Source organism: Schistocerca cancellata, chromosome 2 (genome assembly GCF_023864275.1).
Source record: "Schistocerca cancellata isolate TAMUIC-IGC-003103 chromosome 2, iqSchCanc2.1, whole genome shotgun sequence".
Classification (NCBI taxonomy): Eukaryota; Metazoa; Arthropoda; class Insecta; order Orthoptera; family Acrididae; genus Schistocerca; species Schistocerca cancellata.
Window position 1 is genome coordinate 609,226,546 of NC_064627.1, and position 23,334 is coordinate 609,249,879.

Below are 23,334 nucleotides of genomic sequence, written 5' to 3' on the forward strand. Positions count from 1 at the left end.
TGCCCAAAATGCTCTAAACACTCTCAATTGGAAAGAAATCTGGCCATCTTGTTGGCCAAGGTAGGATTCGCAAGCACGAAGACAAGCAGTAGAAATTCTCGCCGTGTGCGGTGGGGCGTTGTCTTGCTGAAATGTAAACCGAGGAAGGTTTGCTATGAGGGCAACAAAACGGGGCGTAGAATACCGCCGACGTACCGCTGTGTTGTAAGCGTGCCGTGGATGACAACCAAAGAAGTCCTTCTATGAAAAGAAATGGCACCTGGATCGTCACTCCTGGTTCAAATGGCTCTGAGCACTATGGAACTCAACTGCTGAGGTCATTAGTCCCCTAGAACTTAGAACTAGTTAAACCTAACTAACCTAAGGACATCACAAACATCCATGCCCGAGGCAGGATTCGAACCTGCGACCGTAGCGGTCTTGCGGTTCCAGACTGCAGCGCCTTTAACCGCACGGCCACTTCGGCCGGCCGTCACTCCTGGTTGTCGAGCCGATTGAGAGGCGACAGTCACCTTGGTACCTCACCAATTTCTGGGGCGAAATTAGACTTAATTTTAATACCTTCAGCTGCTGACGGGCGTTGATATATATCAACGGATACAGGTGAAAATGTGTGCCCCGACCGGGACTAGAACCCGGGATCTCCTGCTTACATGGCAGACGCTCTATCCATCTGAGCCACCAGGGCACACAGAATAGTGCGACTGCAGGAACTATCTCGCGCACGCCTCCCGCGAGACCCACAATATCAACCTTGTATGTCCAAACACTACATTCGTAGTGTCCCACCCCAACACACTCATTACTCGTGGAAGATGGTTCAGATGGTTCAAATGGCTCTGAGCACTATGGGACTTCACATCTCTGGTCATCAGTCCCCTAGAACTCAGAACTACTTAAACCTATCTAACCTAAGGACATCACACACATCCATGCCCGAGGCAGGATTCGAACCTGCGACCGTAGCAGTCGCGCGGTTCCGGACTGAGCGCCTAGTACCGCGAGACCACCGCGGCCGGCACTCGTGGAAGACATTCTTACCAAGTCCCGTAAGAGTTCGGGCAGTATGTGCGCATCCGCACAGAAGAAGAAGATCATGGCCGGTATTGCCAGAACTATATACTTATATGGATATGGTGTCTGTTCTTGTATAAATTTCTGTGGCGTCTCCAGACACGTCTTTGCTGGTCGTCGGAGCTCGTCAACGAAGACAGTTCTACTCCAGTCAGTGAGATTCCAGACTGATGAAGGGCCTGGAGACACTCCGGACACCAGTGACTGTCGCCCACCATACGGCCTGACAACCAAGAGTGATCGCCTGAGGTTCCATTTCTTTCCATAGTAGGGCCCGTTTGGTAGTCGTCTGCAGCACACGAACCGCACAACGTCGACGATATTCTACTCCCCATTTTGTTGGCATTCATGGTAAGACATCCTGGGTTTACATTCAGCAAGATCGTGCACAATTTCTACTGCTCGTCTTCGTGCTCGCCAAACCCTACCTTGGCCAGCGAGATCGCCGGATCTCTCCAACCAGCTCGGTATTTTGACGATCTTACGCGCCAATTGGACAGAATTTGGCACGATATCCCTCACGAGGACATTCAACAAGTCTATCAGTGTTAAGCCGAATAACTGCTTGCATAAGGGCCAGAGGTCGATCAACGCGTAGCTGACCAACCCAGTTCGCGACGCCCTTTCTCTTGAATAAATCATCCAACTTTTTAGAAACTATAATCATTTTTTGTCTGTACATGTGCATCACATCTACGGATTTCATTCCCATTCGAATAATTCCTTTGTGTTCCGTCTTTTTTTTGTTTGTTTTAGAGTGTATTGGAAATGGCGAGGGCATAAAACTGTCCAGGTTTGATGTGGCACCGCTCTGTTTCTACGGTTTCGGGAGTTCAGAATGCCCTTTGTTATGCTCTGTAGTATTCAGTGATGGATCGAAATAGTGGATGGAGATGTTCGAACCTGTGTATGTATGCTGCAAGAACAAATACAAAGATAAGTTAATGTATCAATGGCGTACTTGGCAACGTATGTACATTTCTCTAGGGATACTGTTAGCGGATAAGGATGTGCCAATTTTTTTCGATAGCGCAAAAGACGAACGTGGTTATGCAGTCAAACTACTAGATTATTTGCTCATCCTGAGGATTTTGGAGGGTAAACGAACAGTGTGTCCACCAACTAACCTGGAATGCAAAAGTAGCCTGGAAGCTTTAAAGGACGCTCTTGAACTTGGTGATAATGTAACCGTTGCCATAACATCCGCGATTCAGGATACAAGGGCCAGAAATCCAGTGCTGACAACGAGGATGCTCTAAAGGCAAAGGAGTCATTCAATGATTACCACGTGGTGGATTGCCTGGCTAGGGTACATCCTAAGAAGCGGTTTTACAGTCAGCTTTACATTACTGGTCTCTCATTGGGAGAAATGCGTTCATATTCAAGGTGACCATGTAGACACGAAGAATGAAGTTGTAGAATGTTAAAAACTTTTGTTTCATGTGTAAATCTGTCAGAGTTTTGGCATTAAAAATTCGGAGGCGTTACCTTACAGCACGCTCACGTACAGCCCTAGAAAGCTGATATAAAATCATGGTCCATTTGGAGAATTACTGCCTGACAGAAAATTGTTCATAGGGGAGGTGTATGCCTTTGGTTAAAAGATGCTACAGACGTAAACAGTTTTTTGGTATCGGTAGATGTGAAGAAATAAGTTCCTGTTTTCCATGTTGCTCATATATAGTTTTCTTTTTCAAGAGTACGGTAAGATTCAATGTCGGTTTTTTAAAATTTGAATAAAGTTTGGTAATTGTGAAATCGACTCCCACTTATGAGCTCTACTTCCTACATCTTCTCCCAAGATTAGGCGACACTTATTTAGCAAATATAACCAGGAATATACTAACGTCTTGTTTCAATGTGATGGTGTTTCCCTTGTGCGCACTATCCAGATTACGAATGGAATCATAAGGTAATACGCAAATGAGTTAATTGTGGTGATGCGTCTTGAGTAGCGCTCTCACGTTTCATAACGGAGTCTATAACAGTTACAAACACAGATTAGTTTCAACAAACGCATCTCCTGTACGCCGCAGGTGAGGGGCGATTGAGCGCGGAGGAAGAAATCGCTTTCGGACCTATCCCTCAGTGTCTTCCTATACGACTATTTCTTTTGATCGATGTCTGTGCACGTATCTCAAGTGTACGGTTTCTCTCGACATGGGCCAAAACGCTACCGTCTCAGATCGATGTGGGATTTGTCACTTGCAGGATCCCAAACTAAGTGAGTCGTTGATACCGAACTAGAAGCGACCTCTCGGATACACAGAGGAAAAGGTGATATAAAAGGCCCTCACTCTCTAGTTCGTTAGTTCTATATTCAGTAAATCATACTCACGATAAACATTATGAAATAGAACGTGTCAGCTGAACAAATGGATGCAGAGACAATTTTTTAATGGACAGATTATCAAAGAGCTTCAAAGCTTAGTGCTGCGCTCGTAACATGTTAAATTTAGATTCACTAAAGACTGCCCTTTGTGTCACAAGATTTTCTCTTATTTTCTTTTTTCTTTTCTTTCAAGCAGTCTCAAGAACTGGAATTTCAGTGATGAATCTGCGCTCTCAAAGTGTAGAGAGGAACACATCACAGCTTCTTTACGTCGTCTCCAGCCACATTAGCGCTGAAGGATCTCATAATGGCAAATTGATTTGTCCCAAGTTTTGATCTAAGGAAAAAAAATTAAGTAGAGTTGATCTCTTGACATTGTTAATCTGTCAATTCTCATCATTAACGATTTCCAAGTCACGTGTATATGAAACAGGGTAAATGCAATTTATATTCTGCCATGAGCGTTTCGCTCCTGTTTATTGAAACGTCTTCAGTGACTGAAATACATATGCTCCTTCATTTACAAGCATTTACAGTGGCAAGATACGGACGTCCGATGTACCGCACGTAATCAAAAATGTGTATGTATTTCGCGCCATTGGAGGTGCTGCAGTAAATTGAGGCGAAACGAGTATTGCAAACAATTATTTGAATTCATTCGTTGTACACAAATTTAGCGTCAAAGTAATTAATTTGGTTTTTCTTATTTTAATTTCTTTTTTATGGGTATCGTAATATCTGACAACTGACTGTCTACATCTACATAAATAAAAATTTAAATTTTCGTTTATTCAAAATCTTAAATCTCCGAAAGTTCTTCACCGATTTCTTTGAAATTTTTACACAAAGCTGAACTCGAATACATACGTATCTTTATATACCTACTGTCGTGCACGCGCCTGTTCGAAAGCAACGTTGTGCCACGTTTTCAAAGCAAACAGTGAAGAATTTTCGGAGATTTACGATATTGTACCAACGAACATTTACATGTATATAATAGAAATATTTGTATTTTCATTTATACAAAATCCAAATGTTCCAAAGTTCATCACTGATCGCTGTGAAATTTTGACACGACGTTGCATTCGAATGAGCTCCTGTTTCAATATACTGGTTTTTTTCAAAAAATATATACCATGTGTAATGTATAAATTGACATACAATACTTAAAAGAGAAACTTTATTACGAAAAAACTCGAAAAGTTCTTGGCCGATTTCCTTCAAATTTGTACACAATACTCTAACAACATTCGGAGGGACCTAAGCTATATCTCTTTAATTTGTACGATATATAAATATGTAGACATAAAATTAGCAAAGAGGAAAGCTTTATTTATGACTTAGCAGTTTATGATTTGAATAGTACCACAGAATATCAATTTGCAATAACAATAAACAAGGCTCAAGATCAGCGAGAGGGGGTTGGGTGGAAGAGGAATTGGACAGAGGGGTGGAAGGAAATGGACATAGAAATTCGAAAGGAGGAGATGGACGAGGGAGGGAGCAGGAGGAGATGGGTGGGGGGAGAGGGAGGGTGGGAGGGAGGGAGGGAGAGAGGGAGAGAGGGAGAGAGAGAGAGAGAGAGAGAGAGAGAGAGAGAGAGAGAGAGAGAGAGAGAGAGAGAGAGAGAGATAGGCCGGCCGAAGTGGCCGAGCGGTTCTAGGCGCTACAGTCTGGAACCGCGCGACAGCTACGGTCGCAGGTTCGAATCCTGCCTCGGGCATGGATGTGTGTGATGTCCTTAGGTTAGTTAGGTTTAAGTAGCTCTAAGTTCTAGGGGACTGATGACCTCAGAAGTTAAGTCCCATAGTGCTCAGAGCCATTTGAACCATTTTTGAGGGAGGGTGGAGAAGATTGGAGAACACTGACTGAAAAAGTAGGGAGGAATTGATAGGTGGAAGGAGAGGGGCAAGAGCAGATGGAAAGAGCGAGATGGGTAGAAGATGGTCAGAGAGAGAGGGGGGATGGCAGGAGGATATGGACAGAGTGGGGCAAGAGGAGATGGAGAGAGAGGGGGACGAGAAGACGGACAGTGAAAGACGGGAGGAGGTGATGGGCAGAGAGAGAGAGAGAGAAATAAAGGAGCAGGAGGAGAAGGAGAAGGAGAGAGAAAGAGAGAGGGGAGGGAGAAGAAGATGGACAAAGAGAGGGGGAGAAGGTGATGAACAGAGGTTGTGAAGGAGTAGGAGATGGAGTGAGGGAGTGGGAGAAGGAGATGGACAGAGACAGGGGAGAGAAGGAGATTGGGACATATATCCAGTTCCCATACGTATTGGAAACACGTGTTTTCTTTCTTTTCCATTCAGACAGATAGAGCCACAGAAATGCGTGGCCGGGAACAGCTAATATTCTAACAGATGTCTTCTACTGGACTCTGATTTAATCAGAGTTTTCAACCCAGAATTCTCAAGTGATTTCATCCATCCTTTATACGCCATGTAATCTACAAAAAAACGTATGTAAATACTTGTGCGGGGCTGAAACGTAACATTTAGTAAATCGACTAACTGTGTGGGTTGTTTCGGAATTCGGGCTCGGGTGCACGATAATCGTTTAGCAGTGTGTGGCTGAAGGGCCGGTTAAAGCCGAGACAGAAGGTTCACGCTGTGTGTCACAACGTCGTGAATCGAGTCGGCAGTGCGCGTGCGCAGGAAAGGGGCGGTGCGGGCCACGCGCGCTTCCGCTTTCCGCACCCGCGCGCGACAATGGGCGCAGAGGTCGCGCACTGCGGCGGAACTGAACGCAGCGTCGACAATGGCGCCGCCCACAATGAGGCTGGAGGCGGGCACGAGCAATGCGTGCGCGGAGCTCAGCTGCCGAGCTACGTGGGACCGTGTTCCAGCACGCCACAGCACACCACACCACCAGTCCCACTCAGACTCAGTTTTTAATGTATATTTTTTTTCATCACTGCTCATATTTTTTAATCTATATGACATTTGAGAGGTAATGTAATTAAAAAAACACCATTATTTGCATGAAGTTTAAGTGAATTTCATGTTATTTGATTGTTTACTATTTCTAATTAAATTTAATTATTAGAACAAACATATTTATAGCTTTCTACAAGTAAGTGAAGAAATGCATAGAGTTTTCCTGAAAATGTACGCCTGTCGTGACTTACACATGTGATCTGGTGAGGTACTCGGAATTGCACTACTGGCCATTAAAATTGCTGCACCACGAAGATGACGTGGTACGGACGCGAAATTTAACCGACAGATAGAAGATGCTGTGATATGCAAATGATCAGCTTTTCAGAGCATTCACACAAGGTTGGCGCCGGTAGCGACGCCTACAACGTGCTGACATGAGGAAAGTTTCCAACCGATTTCTCATTCACAAACAGCAGTTGATCGGCGTTGCCTGGTGAAACGTTGTTGTGATGCCTCGTGTAAGGAGGAGAGGTACACAGTACCATCACGTTTCCGACTTTGATAAAGGTCGGATTGTAGCCTATCGCGATTGCGGTTTGTCGTAACGCGACATTGCTGCTCGCGTTGGTCGAGATCCAATGACTGTTAGCAGAATATGGAATCGGTGGGTTCAGGAGGGTAATACGGAACGCCGTGCTGGATCCCAACGGCCTCGTATCACTAGCAGTCGAGATGACAGGCATCTTATCCGCATGGCTGTACCGGATCGTGTAGCCACGTCTCGATCCCTGAGTCAACAGTTGGGGACGTTTGCAAGACAACAACCATCTGCACGAACAGTTCGATGACGTTTGCAGCAGCATGGAGTATCAGCTCTGAGACCATGGCTGCGGCTACCCTTGACGCTGCATCACAGATAGGAGCGCGTGCGATGGTGTACTCAACGACGAACCTGGGTGCACGAATGGCAAAACGTAATTTTTTCGGATGAATTCAGGTCTGTTTACAGCATCATGGTGATCGCATCCGTGTGTGGTGACATCGCGGTGAACGCACATTGGAAGCGTGTATTTGTCATCTGGCGTATCACCCGGCGTGGTGGTATGGAGTGCCATTGGTTACACGTCTCAGTCATCTCTTGTTAGCATTGACGGCACTTGAACAGTGGACGTTTCATTTCAGATGTGTTACGACCCGTGGCTCTACCCTCCATTCGATCTCTGCTAAACCCTACATTTCAGCAGGATAGTGCACGACCGCATGTTGCAGATCCTGTACGGACCTTTTTGGATACGGAAAATGTTCGACTGCTGCCGTGACCAGCACATTCTCCAGATCTTTCACCAACTGAAAACGTCCGGTCAATGGTGGCCGAGCAACTGGCTCGTCACAATAGGCCAGGCACTACTCTTGATGAACTGTGGTATCGTGTTGAAGCTGCATGGGCAGCTGTACCTGTACACGCCATCCAAGCTGTGTTTGACTGAATGCCCAGGTGTATCAAGGCCGTTATAACGGCCAGAGGTGGTTGTTCTGGGTACTGATTTCTCAAAATCTATGCAACCGAATTGCGTGAAAATTTAATCACATGTCAGTTCTAGTATAATATATTTGTCGAATGAATACCCATTTATCATCTGCATTTCTTCTTGGTGTAGCAATTTTAATGGCCAGTAGTGTATATTGCACCTCGATGCTTCGAGCTCTAGACACAAAGGTAGGTCCCATTTGGGAGTTAACTTGCGTAGCGGTGACACTTCGCTAATGTATTCATCAACGAATAGTGTAGGTGCAAATTTTTTGAATATTACAGAATTTACACTCATACTGCAAAAATGAAGACCTGAGCGGGAGTCGAACCGTCGTCTCACACACGCTCATCTTACAGAGATCGAAGGCTAATCACTTGTTCACCACGAACTCTAACGTCCGGCCCCTGTGCACAGATGCATCAGTTACGTAGCAGATGCGTAAAACTTCTCTTGCGATTTTCTTGAAATTGCCAGAGTTGTGCACCTTACTACTTGCAAATTATGTTGTTTTAATGGCCTACTAAATGTGTACAAAGTTTGAAGTAAATCCGTGATTCCAACATCGTGGCCTCTTCTTGTAAGTCTGGTGGGGAGAGACAGTCAGCTTCTTTTTAACAAAAAATTCCTGAAAAATGTCGGCCATACCGGGTGTGCTTTTTTATCGTTGAGTACGTCATTTCTCTGGAGGTTTTCCTCTTCATGTGCTTCCTAAACGTCTTAGAGCAGCCGGTCGGAGTGGTCGAGCGGTTCCAGGCGCTACAGTCTGGAACCGCGCGACCGCAACGGCCGCAGGTTCGAATCCTGCCTCGGGCATGGATGTGTGTGATGTCCTTAGGTCATTTAGGTTTAAGCAGTTCTGAGTTCTAGGGGACTGATGACCTCAGAAGTAAGTCCCATTGTGCTCAGAGCCATTTGAGCCAAGTCTTAGAGCTTAGCAGCATAATTTTTATTTGCTGTCTGACAGAGGCACGAACTCTTAATGGACAATCCCGAAAAAAGTAAATATTGTATTTTTTATGAAACTCCAAAAACGTTCGAGACAGCGTCAATAAAAAGAGAAAAAAGTTGAGAAGGCGGTTTTCAGTTCTACACTGCCTGTCCCTATTTTAATACAAAGCACTTAATGTTCATACAACCACGCCAAACTGTCAAAAAATGCTTCTTGTGCAATATTCAACTTGTGTGTAACTTTCGCACCATTTTCGGTTTTTGCGAACCATCAGAGACCCGTTGTGCACTTTGTCGTTGGTTCGTATTAATAACAACAAGTCTCCGTCAGCCGTGATGTTTTTTTCCAGAAAATAATTGTCTGCGTTTTGCATTTCAATCAAATAGTAGCAGGCATCCAAGCGTCGTTTTTGTTCGGGAGTCAAGGTGTGTGAAACGAACTTTGGTCACGTTTTTCTCTTCTTCAAAAGTCTCTGGATACTGTCTTGAACACCTGGTTGCGGGAAGTTGCTCCAGTGCGATTAGCGACAGAACAGCATTGATATACTACGGCCGCTCGCCACTGCTTAACACCGTCTGCTCACAACAGATTGATCAAATGCACATCTGTTCTTTACAACTGTTAGTTCAAACTGCCACAGTGGTTACTGCGCTTACTTCGCTTGTAAACCAGGAATAATATCGCTCCTGAAACTCTCACTCCTGGAACTCTTTGGACGGAGAAAATATATATACACGCGCTGCTCTTACATCTCAGCCAAAGCGAACTCATAAAAGCACGACGGTGATAACATGCACATCAAAAACTAGCCAAAGCATTCAGATCGCCACACTGGTTCAAGAGGGGTGTGAGGAGAGGCTTCTAGCGGTATTTCCGTGTACTCGTAACCTTTCGCACGCATAATTTAAATTTTGGGGACTTTTTTACAATACTCACAACTTGTACTGTTACTACATTTATTACGATTTCCGACAATAAACATACTTGAAAGTCTAATAAAGCTCTAATACGTGTATTGTGAATACTATAATATTTCTTCTCGCAGAATGAATGCCGATTTTGGCGATGTAAACGTTACAAAGTGAAGTTTACATTGCACTGCGGCTTCTGCAGTACGCTGACGAAACCGCATTCCTCGCTCTGTACCCCACACTCCTCAGATCCTATAGAATGCTCCAAATTTTACTTACTCAATTTACCTCATGGTGCAGTCAATGACTTCTCAATTAAACCCAGGCAATAATTATAGGTTGAACCACAAGCGCCTCCGCCTCCATGGCTTTTAACTCCTATTTACGACGATCCTATGCTAATAAGAGCACGCTAAAATATCCGGGACTATAAACCGAACGGCAGCTAAAATGGAAACCTCAACTGCTGACCATTCAACAGAAAGCCCACAATAGACTAAAACTACTATAACTACTATCTGGATGAAACTGAGTATTACAGTCCTCCACTATCCTCCACAACAAAATCTTGATCCGAGCTAGCCTCTTCTACGCAAATGCTGCACGGATATCCGCTACACCTAGTTCTACGTCAGTCTAAATCCTTGACAGCAACGTATTGCGCTTCACTTTTCGCATCAGTTTGCGTCCCCCCAAGTCGGTCCTTAATGATCGCATCAAATTTGACCTCTCTTCATCCAATCAACAGGACTTCTTGAGCGACGACTGTTTATTTTTCTGTATTCTCTCCACACACAAACATGGCGCCATCAGATAGGGACATTCTTGGCTCATCTGCGGACGCGTTGCAGGAAAACCTACTCAATACAACGAAGAGGCATTGCTGAAATGGCTAAATATCACATCAGTAATCTCTCCTGTGATGGAGAGCACCCATTTGGCAAAAAATAGTGTGTTTACACCGACATTAGGGACGGTAATTTGAAGCTAATGCACTGCCTTTGCTGTTGTCACGTGATATGAAACAACAAGGAAATATTTAACGTTAATTAGCCAACAAACGTCGCGTTAAAAACTGGACCTAACTGCTTATTTTATCGATACATATTGTAGGATTGTTTATGCTATCTTCAGTAGGTGACTGGTGAAGTGGAACACAGTCATAATGAATGTATCGGAATGATACATGGCAGTTGGCAGTATTTAACAGCAGAAGTTTTTTTTTAATATTGTATTTGAGTACTGGTTTCAATCAGTAACAGCCGTCTTCAGGTCAATCTGTGATATCAAAACGGTATGAAAAATATCATAAAATCTGAGCCAAGAAGGGTAGCCTCAGTAATACAGTACACGATAAAACATGTGAACAAACGTTCGTGATCATCGGAGTATTGAAGATGATAACCAATGATCGAAATACTAATCAAAGAAAATATATGAGGCGTATTCTGAAAGTAAGGTGCTATTATGTGCGAAATGGAAACCACTGTGAAAATCCTATGGAACTTTGTGTTGGGCAGTGTCTTAATGTGCATGTAGATCACTTCACATCGGTCTTTTCAGTCCAGAGCGCAAAGTGATCACTTAGAAATGCCTAAAACAACAGTCTCTCCCGCCAAGTATGTGGATCTGGTGAGAGATTCCGCCTGAAGCTATGCACCCCACATAACATAAATGTCATGCATTTCTTTCTTCAAGACAGTTTTCAGCCACATTCTGTAGGGGCAATGAAGATGCTCCTCCAGCGTTTTCGACGGGAAGTGTTCGATCACTCGCAATACAGCCCTTAATTGGCTCCCTCCGTTATCCACCTCTGCTCACATGAACCGCTGGCTACGAAGACAACATTTTAGCACAAACAACGAAAGGCGAACCAGCGTAGAGAATTGGCGGAAAGCACAGGCGACTGATTTCTGTTACGAGGGTACTGGAAAACGACAAATGTGTTAAGTCGGAGCGCGACTATTTAGAGAGGAAGCTGGAAGGTGTGGCTAACTGTTGCGAATAAAAAAAATTGATTTTCAATGTGGTTTTCATTTCGCGACCGATCGGACATTACTTTTCGAAAAACCCTCGTAATATGGTAGTCTTGATAAAAAGACTAACACAAATACTAAAAAACTCCGTCCGAACAGGCCTTGGAAGGCCCAACGGTACCGACTGACCGCCGTGTCGTCTTCAGCCCGCAGGCGTCACTGGATGCGGATATGGAGGGGCATGTGGTCAGCACACCGCTCTCCCGACCGTATGTCAGAATACGAGACCCGAGTCGCTACTTCTCAATCAAGTAGCTCCTCAGTGTGCCTCACAAGGGCTGAGTTCACCCCTTTTGCCAACAGCGCTCGGCAGATCGGACGGTCACCCATCCAAGTGCTAGCCCAGCCCGACAGCACTTAACTTCGGTGATCTGACGGGAACCGGTGTTACCGCTGCGGCAACAACTACATAAAAACAATTTCTCTCTGTGAAAGTTGTTTGCGATCACAATGTCAAATGGAGCATACAGGGGTTACAGGATCTAACGGATGTGTATTAAGAGCTGACAATATGCACATCCTGAAGGGGAAACTTACAATATGTGTTGTGTCTATTCACATTGTTCTCCTAGTCTCGCGGCGTTTGACATGCTAGGCAGTTGAATGCGCGCTCGTATATAAAATAAACACACGAACACACGCTGTCACGCCGAGTTCGAATGGCACGCTTTGCACTTCCGGCTCATCTGCGTTAGGTAGTTAACAAGAGTAGTTTGTACTCAGCGCTGTAATGTGATGAGTATTTACACGTAGTATGCGTCGACAGTTATTGTAATGGCGATGTGAAGGCAATATAAGTCGGAAGTGTTCAATAATACTAGCGACGGAGGAAGACTGCTTCTCAAAATAACAAACGTTATTTGAGAGAGTTTTTGATGGAATGCCCGAATGTGGTTCTATTATGTGTCCGTCGGAGAGGAAAAGTCAACAGCGTGTAACTGTTCTGGGCAACATTTTTCGATTAACTCTATGTAACGAAACGAGTAACTGTCGAAGAATTTCTGCACAGAAAGGTATGCTACAATATAGATGTAGTAGAAAATACGGAGCTTATATCTAGTAATGAGACAGTAAATCCGGCGTACTGACATGTAGTTAATATCTTTTCTCTTCTTTTCCACTTTATTTTGTAATTTATTTTCACACGTTTCAGTATATGTACCATTGTGTTAAAAAGGAAGCAACCAGTGCCACCTACTGGCGGCGTGAGGAACTATTTCAGTTTTGTTAATTGCTTGTGCAAATCTGTACTTTTAAAATTATTTTTCAATAGTACATTTTCATTTGTTTTGCTAAAGCTGTAATGGTATGTGAATAGTAGAATGTATAGCATGAAAGACAGTATTTACTTGCGAAAATTTTGTTTGACAGATAGAGCTGCACGAGCTATGGCAACGACATTATTTGTTGCTGAGCATGGAGACGAACAGTCTAGTCAGTGGCCTGTATTTTGTGTGATCAGCAGCGCAATATGATGGTGGTGCTCTGAGTAAAGTGGCAATATGTTGAGTGGATGGAGGAGCCATTTAATGCCATGGATTATTAGCGACAAAATTACACTGGAAGGGGGAGAGAGAGAGAGAGAGAGAGAGAGAGAGAGAGAGAGAGAGAGAGAGAGAGGGAGGGAGTAAAACACCAATCCACTATTAAAATCACGATATCTGCTTCGACAACGCTTACGTTTATCAACACAAGAACGTGGCACAAACTTTGTGAAGTGCAGTTCTCGACATTCTTAAACAATTTTAATTTGCAAAATAAACTATTGCAAGTGATTTCAAAGTTTTAACAACTATTTTATCTATCACGATAGAATTATACCTACACTGTGTGATCAAAAGTATCCGGACACCTGGCTGAGAATGACTTACAAGTTCGTGGCGCCCTCTATCGGTAATGCTGAAATTCAATATCGTGTTGGCCCACCCTTAACGTTGATAACAGCTTCCGCTCTCGCAGGCATACGTCCACTCAGGCGCTGGAACGATTCTTGGGGAATGGCAGCCCTTTCTTCACGGAGTGCTTCGCTGAGGAGAGGTATCGATGTCGGACGGTGAGGACTGGCACGAAGTCGGCGTTCCAAAACATCCGAAAGATGTTCTATAGGACCCAGGTCAGAACTCTGTGCAAGCCAGTCCATTACAGGAATGTTACTGTCGAGTAACCACTCCGCCACAGCCCGTGCATTACGAACAGGTACCCGATCGTGTTGAAAGATGCAGTCGCCATCCCCGAATTGCTCTTCAACAGTGGGAAGCAAGAAGGTGCTTAAAACATCAATGTAGGCCTGTGCTGTGATAGTGCGACGCAAAACAACAAGGGGTGTAAGCCCCCTCCATGAAAAATACGACCACACCCTAACACCACCGTCTCCGAATTTTACTGTTGGCACTAAATACTCTGGCAGGTGACGTTCACCGGGCATTCGCCATACCCACACCCTGCCATCGGATCGCCACATTGTGTACCATGATTTCTCACTCCACACAACGTTTTTCCACTGTTCAATCGTCCAATGTTTACGCTCCTTACGCCAAGCGAGTCGTCTTTTGGCATTTAGCGATGTGATGTGTGCTTATGAGCAGCCGCTCGACCATGAAATCCAAGTTTTCTCACCTCCCGCCTAACTGTCGTAGTACTTGCAAAAAAATGGTTCTGAGCACTATTCGACTTAACTTCTAAGGTCATCAGTCGCCTATGACTTAGAACTAATTAAACCTAACTAACCTAAGGACATCACACACATCCATGCCCGAAGCAGGATTCGAACCTGCGACCGTAGCGGTCGCTCGATTCCGGACTGTAGTGCCTAGAACCGCATGGCCACTCCGGTCGGCTGTAGTACTTGCAGTGGGTCCTGATGCAGTTTGGAATTCCTGTATGATGGTCTGGATAGACGTCTGCCTATTACACATTACGATCCTCTTTGTCGGCTGTCTCTGTCAGTCAACAGACGAGGTCGGCCTGTTCGCTTTTGTGCTGTACGTGTCCCACCACGTTTACAACGTGGACCTAGGGATGTTTAGGAGTGTGGAAATCTCGCGTACAGACATATGACACAAGAGAGACCTAGTCACCTGACCACGTTCGAAGTCCGTGAGTTCCACGGAGAGCGCCATTCTGCTCTCTCACGATATCTAATGACTACTGGTATCGCTGAATGGAATACCTGGTAGCATGTGGCAGCACAATGCACCTAATATGAAAAACATATGTTTTTTGGGGAGTCCCGATACTTTTGATCACATAGTTATATAGTGAAATACTGAAACAGTGACTGAACGAATTAACTGTTACTTTCATATGTGCTGATAACGATGAGCAGCATCATTTGATTTCATTAACGCTATTCGGCACTAACATTTATTCTAAAAAACAATATGGCGCTTCACGAAGTGGTTTGGTAACATTACGTATTGAAAACTCATCAGAATCATTTCACTCTTTTGTGCTAACTGATTAGTAATTTCGAGAGTAAGTTGTTTTCGAAGTTTGGAATATTAATTTTTTCCATACTTAATGGTAAATTAGTGTGCTTGAGGATGTGTATATGAATGATTTTCTGTGGCTATGCAAGTAATTTGTTACATAAATGCAGTGCTGACAGAGCTTATTATAAATCATTAACCACGCCTTCGTAAACATTGATTATATGATTTAATTAAATTACTTCATTTCAAAAAATACACACCTGAAGGTACAGTAGACGTACCACGAGTGTTTCATTTTTTTTTTTTATAACACGACGTTGAGTGTCCGATTCTTTAACGGAAAAGGTGTTTACGCGCTACAATTTGTACCATAATCAGCATGTGTAGGATGTTGGCAGTTTATGTAGTGGCAGCTGGCACGAATGATATGATTGGTCACTGGATAATGGTTATTAATGAATCATCTTCTACCTTGAACAAAATCGACGAACTATCGCAGATGTAACATGTGGTGTGGTATGATTGCACTTCGTTAATGGAGCACAATTTCTGCAATCCTGAGAGATGGCCTTATGAGTTTTCCCCTTCACGATATGTGTATTTCAGATGTAGCTTTGTTGTTAGGAAATGGCTCTCAAAGCAATTCTGAATCTTGAAGAAAATGAAAAATATTGAGACATGTCTGTGGAGCGACGGATATTCGAGAATTATTACTTTAACAGATAAAGATCTTATTTCCGTTACTCGCTAGCTTTCTCGGGAAATAGCGGAACGCCCGATACCGATAACAGTTTACAAAACACCTGAGGCAAACGTGACGTCATTTTCACGTGACACGCACGAAGATTACAGCAACTGTCTGTGGAATTTCGCGGTCAAAGAATCTGTCGTTTTTAGACGAAGCATATTGTCACGTTTTATAATGTAACATACGTCCTATGATTATGTGCTGTTTCAAAGTACTAGTACATTAAAGATTTCTCGAAAACGCGTCTGTCTGTTGTAGCGAAACGATGAGAAACGTCATATTGGTGATTAAAATAATTTTGTATTTGGTTGTTTTCGTATTAGAACTTGCATTTTGTGGAAGTATGCCGTATTAAGGCAACGGCACATTGAAGATTTATCAGAAACACGTTATTCTTTGTACGATTTGTTGTAAGTAAATGTCAAATAATGACATATCGGCAGTTAAAGCCTTCAGTAGGAGTGAGATAAAGGTCACTCTGGCAACTTTATCACCGTGGCGTAGTAGGTAGAGGTGGATGGAGTTACAAATGCCAAATTAGCTGGTTCGGGTCCTGCTATTTGTATATTTGTTTTTTCATCTTTGCATTTGTAAATATTCTGGGACATGATTAATTTAATTGATAAGTATTCTGTAATATTTGATGCTATTTTCATATTAGAACACCCTCTCTAGGAGTGAGTTGACATTGTCAATAATTTACAAATTGTGCATGAAACATGCAAATGCGACTAAATATTCATAATAGGTTGATCATATGGTAAAAAAAGCTACCAGTCAGTATGAAAACTATAGAAAAGTCTGGGACGTTTGAAAAAGAATTAAAAATTAAACTAATGTCAGCCATCTATTAAGTTGAATTCTCTTTACTTCACTTCTGTGGTCACCATTTTTTATGTCATCAGAGTATGGGTTCGGTCTGTAATGACCATCTTCAGATCTGCAGCAAAGTATGGGAAAAACACAAATAAACTAGCACATTGTCTATAGCTTAAAACAATAATATAGGCCATGACGGAAAGTGTTACTGACGTACATGTGCATTTGTGCGCTTTAAATATGATGAGGTATACCTATTTTATAAAAACATTTCCTAATAAATACTGGAGCCATAATGGCATCGTCATATGCTAAACACAAAATCGGCGCCAACATCGTCAAACATATCTAAATAATAGTGTACACAATATTCACCTTGTCAGCAGCACTGCTGTTCAAAACAAACTGCCGTACAGGAGCCACAAAATGTTTGTGTTGTAAGTTCGCCAAATGTCACTACTGTAGGTGTACACACGTTCTTCAGTGATAATTGTATGGTATAAAATAAAGGGGGATACAATTACTAAAGACTGTAATGGTACTATAAGGTGTAAGAGGCGTTACAGTAATAAAAAGCAATGAAAAAAAAACGACGAAAGTTACATTGCTAAAAAGGGAAAAAGTTAAGAGACAGTAATTGACATACGCTCAAGTGGCGATATAATAGATAATGATATAAAGAATAAAGAGTAAAATAAAAATTACAAAACAAAGAGCTAAAGAAGCCCAATGAATGAAACAGACTGCCGCACATCCTCAGCGCCCTCTCTTGTCCCTAACGACAGAAAGCCGCATAGGCGAGAAGTGGTTAGAGGAACGTGACCGCCACATGGCCCCTCGTATCCTGCGGCACGCCGTTCCAAGAAAAGAATGATAAAACTCCGTACCAATGCACGAGCAAGATTATCTACTTAATTAACTAGATAATATAAGGGACTGGCCGATTTCCTTCCCCATCCTTCAAACACTGCGAGCTTGTAATCCGTCTCTAATGACCTCGACGACCCAAATTCTCCACCCATCCTTAAAGACATACCAAAACAAAAGCTTAGTCGAAAAACCAGCAAGAGAAATCCACAAATATTCACAAAACCTCAATAAAAACAATCAGAAAAAGTAACATCTACGATAACATATACACCCAAATAAATCTACAAAAAACGGGTATGGGAAATTTCACTTGGCCTATACCGCTCAAATGATGTCCAGATACCACGAAAGCACACATCGTTCCAATAGACGATATCGGAAATTACGCTTCACCACATAGCTCAGACGAAGTCCATGATACCACGAACCATGACACAGCTCCAAATGCTGAATCGAAAACTTCACATGACCCATACTATCGAAATGAAAAATAAATAAAAAATAAAACGCAGCACAAAAATAACCTAAGACAGTCCCTCTGTAATTGTCCCCATTTCCCTCGTAAAAAACACCTACATGATATCTCTATCACTCAAATCACAAATTAAGCCTAACAAAGTAATGCGAACCAAATTTAACACGTCCCAAAAATTCAACTTCCAACCATTGACCTATACATCTTCTCAATAATCTTTAACAAGCCGTGGACCGGACAAAAAGTATCTGGCAAACTTTCTCCAGCAGTACTCATTTCAGCATCTCAGGGAGACTGGAAGCGGAAAATTGCGCCTTCCTCTTGCTTACCACAGATTTAACTACTCCCCAACACTCTTCTAATGTTCGATAGTTTCTAATTCACAAGCCAATGCCGAAACCCCTATGCCTCCAATTCACTATACTAAATACAGATACAAAAGTAGACCTCTCCTCAATATATTCCTCAGTTAACTCTACTAATACACGTTTCGTCCGTTTACCCATGAACTTAAAAGCTATGTCAGAACATTCAGCCACAAGTTCCCTCTCCTTCCCATACTTCACCTGCCGAAATGCCGACTCATAAATTACCACAGCAACATCCGACGCACCTAACCGTCTGCTATATTAATAAACTATGGAAAAAAAATCTCCCTTCAGAAAGAAAACCAATCGAACACAGTACGATCGCTAACGCCCATCTCTTGAGCACAAAAAACAACCGATGAGCGACAGCGAAAATAATAGGTAAACAACCCAGTATCACGAACGACTAGCCTGTACTTCTCGAACCAGTGACCCCTCCGAATAAATTTCCAAACATTGTCATGGCGACACCTCCACATATACCCGTCCCTACTCACTGACGCAGTAATTTTGGTTCATTTCATGAATTCGCCACAAACATAACAAGTGACATTTTCAGCAATATACCCAAAAAAACCAGCACAAACTTTACAGTTGTCGCTATATTGTAGACCACTGCGGCATGTAACGGCCTTCTGGTCCATTTCCTCGTCATACCCCTACGTAATAACATATGAAATGAAAAATTAAATCTTAACCGTTAACAACATGCAGAACTAATAATTCCAAAATGTAAAACAAATATGTTGCCACAAAGAACCAACATTAAAATAATTAAATTACAAAGTAAAAAAAACACAGTTCCAATACGAATCATGACATACAACACCCACCACTCCAATGGCTTACTAACATCACTCAAAAACAACTTTAAAATATCAACATTCAACACTACAGGGTGGTACCACTCACTCCAAAACGCTCTCTTCAAACATGATCAATTTTAAATACTTTGCGCAACCATCCACGAAATAACAACGCGGACGGAAGTGTGCGTGTGAGTGATAGTGGCAAACGGTGACTGAAGAGGGTATGACGAAAAGTAAGAGGACGACAGCAGCAAATTTCAAGCAGAACTGTACGTCGCATCCGCAAACCCTATCAGCACCAAAACAACACGAAGAGAGCTCCAGAGCTCCGTAAGCAGTGGACTGCAGGCCGAGATGGAATTCCAAGACCACTCATCACCGACGCAAATGCCCACAACCAAAAAACGTGGTGCGAAGCTATAACATCTGGACAATGGAGCAATTGAAGAAAATCACTGGGTCGGATGGGTCTTCTGGCTCACCGTATCTAACTTCTGGCGAAGCTTAAGTCCCAGGAGTGAAACATTGGCGGGTTTTGGCGATGATTTAGGCAGCCATGTCGCAATATGCCATGGGCTCCACGGTTACTCTGCTTTCACGCATCACTGCCAACAATTATGTGACCATTTTGGCTGATCAGACCCATCCCATGGTGCAGTGTTTGTTCCCCAATGGGGATGTTGTGTTCCAAGGCGACAGGGAACTGTTCACACAACTCGCATCGTCCAACACAGGGCTTTTTAGCGTGAGACTGAATAGTGACATCTCTCCTAGCCACCGCAGTCACCAGATCTCGATATTATTCAGCCTTTGTTGTTTCCTTTGGAGAGTAGTGTGTGTGATCGTTATCCACCTCCGCCACCTTACCTGAACTCGCCACTGTTTTGCAGGAATTGAAAACCAAGCAGGACCTGTATTTATCCTTTCCGGGACGACTGGAAGCCGCCGTATTAAATTCCAAAGGATGTACTACACTGTGTTAGGCATGATAATGTGTTGTTTTTAGGTGTTTTCATACTTTTGTCAAACCCTTGTAACTAATTTATGACTTTCGCCTACACAAAACATTAAAGCAGTTACATGTTTAGAAAACACATTATTTTAATTCGATTGCTAGAAGTCGGCGGCGCTGTTTTATTGTACTTCAGCCAACATCCTTCACTGTTAATACAGGGTGTTACAAAAAGGTACGGCCAAACTTTCAGGAAACATTCCTCACACACAAATAAAGGAAAGATATTATGTGGACATGTGTCCGGAAACGCTTAATTTCCATGTTAGAGCTCATTTTAGTTTCGTCAGTATGTACTGTACTTCCTCGATTCACCGCCAGTTGGCCCAATTGAAGGAAGGTAATGTTGACTTCGGTGCTTGTATTGATATGCGACTCATTGCTCTACAGTACTAGCATCAAGCACATCAGTACGTAGCATCAACAGGTTAGTGTTCATCACGAACGTGGTTTTGCAGTCAGTGCAATGTTTACAAATGCGGAGTTGGCAGATGCCCATTTGATGCATGGATTAGCACGGGGCGCGGTACGTTTGTATCGAGACTGATTTCCAGAACGAAGGTGTCCCGACAGGAAGACGTTCGAAGCAATTGATCGGCGTCTTAGGGAGCACAGAACATTCCAGCCTATGACTCGCGACTGGGGAAGACCTAGAACGACGAGGACACCTGCAATGGACGAGGCAATTCTTCGTGCAGTTGACGATAACCCTAATGTCAGCGTCAGAGAAGTTGCTGCTGTACAAGGTAACGCTGACAACGTTACTGTATGGAGAGTGCTACGGGAGAACCAGTTGTTTCCGTACCATGTACAGCTTGTGCAGGCACTATCAGCAGCTGATTGGCCTCCACGGGTACACTTCTGCGAATGGTAATCCAACAATGTGTCAATCCTCATTTCAGTGCAAATGTTCTCTTTACGGATGAGGCTTCATTCCAACGTGATCAAATTGTAAATTTTGACAATCAACATGTGTGGGCTGACGAGAATCCGCACGCAATTGTGCAATCACATCATCAACACAGATTTTCTGTGAACGTTTGAGCAGGCATTGTTGGTGATGTCTTGATTGTGCCCCATGTTCTTCCACCTACGCTCAATGGAGCACGTTATCATGATTTCATACGGGATACTCTACCTGTGCTGCTAGAACATGTGCCTTCACAAGTACGACACAACATGTGGTTCATGCACGATGGAGCTCCTGCACATTTCAGTCGAAGTGTTCGTACTCTTCTCAACAACAGATTCGGTGACCGATGGATTGGTAGAGGTGGACCAATTCCATGGCCTCCACGCTCTCCTGACCTCAACCCTCTTGACTTTCATTTATGGGGGCATTTGAAAGCTCTTGTCTACGCAACCCCGGTACCAAATGTAGAGACTCTTCGTGCTCGTATTGTGGACGGCTGTGATACAATACGCCATTCTCCAGGGCTGCATCAGCGCATCAGGGATTCCATGCGACGGAGGGTGGATGCATGTATCCTCACTAACGGAGGATATTTTGAACATTTCCTGTAACAAAGTGAAGTCACGCTGGTACGTTCTGTTGCTGTGTGTTTCCATTCCATGATTAATGTGATTTGAAGAGAAGTAATAAAATGAGCTCTAACATGGAAAGTAAGCGTTTCCGGACACATGTCCACATAACATATTTTCTTTCTTTGTGTGTGAGGAATGTTTCCTGAAAGTTTGGTCATACCTTTTTGTAACACCCTGTATACTGGGTGCAGAGTGAGGTAATCCGTTGTGAGGTGATGACTATGACGAGACAATGTCCTGGCAACTAGGACTGGCTATTCTCCATTACCAAGTGCGCGAAAGCCGAGCTACGATTTATCTCTCCGCCTATTTTTACAAGGAAACGCGTAGTAGTCGTCTATCAGATCTGCCTTATTTAATATTATTGTTATCAGTTTATCTCAAAACCAGCCACCGGATGAGACGCTGAGGGGACTTTCATTAAAGGAATTAAATTATTCACAGGGAGTGGCAAGGGGGCAGAGACGTTCAAATGTCAAATCGGCCATTATGATTGGGGAAGATGGCGGATACGGCTTAAAGTGTCGTTGACGATCATAATACATTAAGCACAATGTCGGAGTGGTCCAGCATGTCAAAGGAAATTAGCTGCGGTCTACTCAAATGAATCGTTTCGACTCTTGCTTTAAATAATTTGGGAAAAAAAACATAAACTGTAAAATGGCTCCCCCGTGACTGGGAATGTCCGGCATGGTGTTTGACAGTGGTGGCGCATTGCTCTACCTACTCAACCGCTACAGCTGGACGCTATCGTACACAAGCGGGCAGCCGTCAGCCGCATTCGCCTTCACAGCCTGGCTCAATACTTCCGTCCTGTAGCTTCGTTTCTTCACGCCGACTAGAACTCGGCATCAGGAAACAAAGTGCTGGAACTGGCAGTCGGAAACGTCACGTGCTTGCTGTCAAGGAGGTTCTGGAAGAAAACGATAAACGTGGCTGGGGAAAAATGCTCATTAGAAAGAAAGTGAGCACATGGATAGGAGGTTCCACAAACTTGCGTAATAATTAGCCAGACATATGAAAACAATGCAGATATATTCTTCAATATCAAGGTTCTGAAAGTACAATAAGGAAAAGTGCCTGATACAGTATTGTTCACTGTTCAAAAGAAGTACTGTAGTCTTCGTGTTATCATATGATAGAAATAAAGCACACACAATGGTACCTAATTTACTAATTCCCCGACAACGAGAAACAGGACAGCTTAGAAATAGTTTGTCCAAATAATTTACAGCACTAGATAACATATAATAAACGACGGAGTTATCTGATTCCGAGTAAAAAAAATTGAGAGGTAAATGTATTCAAGAGTTTATACCCACCTTTGCGAAAACGGAGTACTTCTTTAGTCACTATGAGTTCTAAAAGACACATTCTAGATCTACGACAATGTGATGTAAAAATAAAAAATTAATGAGTAATTATTATAATTTTGAATGTCATATAATCTATGTCAAGCACATGGTTACACCTATCGTGATTAGACAAGCTAATTGGAAGACTGGTCGAATACATATTTAAGTAAAAGGATGCCGAAAACTGTAGTG

General features: G+C 43.1%; 1 non-coding gene across 1 annotated transcript; it reads right to left on the minus strand.

Moving 5' to 3' along the window:
- Positions 1-614: 614 nt before the first annotated feature.
- On the minus strand, positions 615-688 carry Trnat-ugu (transfer RNA threonine (anticodon UGU)). The gene has a single exon. It is a non-coding gene; the product is annotated as a tRNA-Thr (tRNA).
- Between the last annotated feature and the right edge of the window lie 22,646 nt (positions 689-23,334).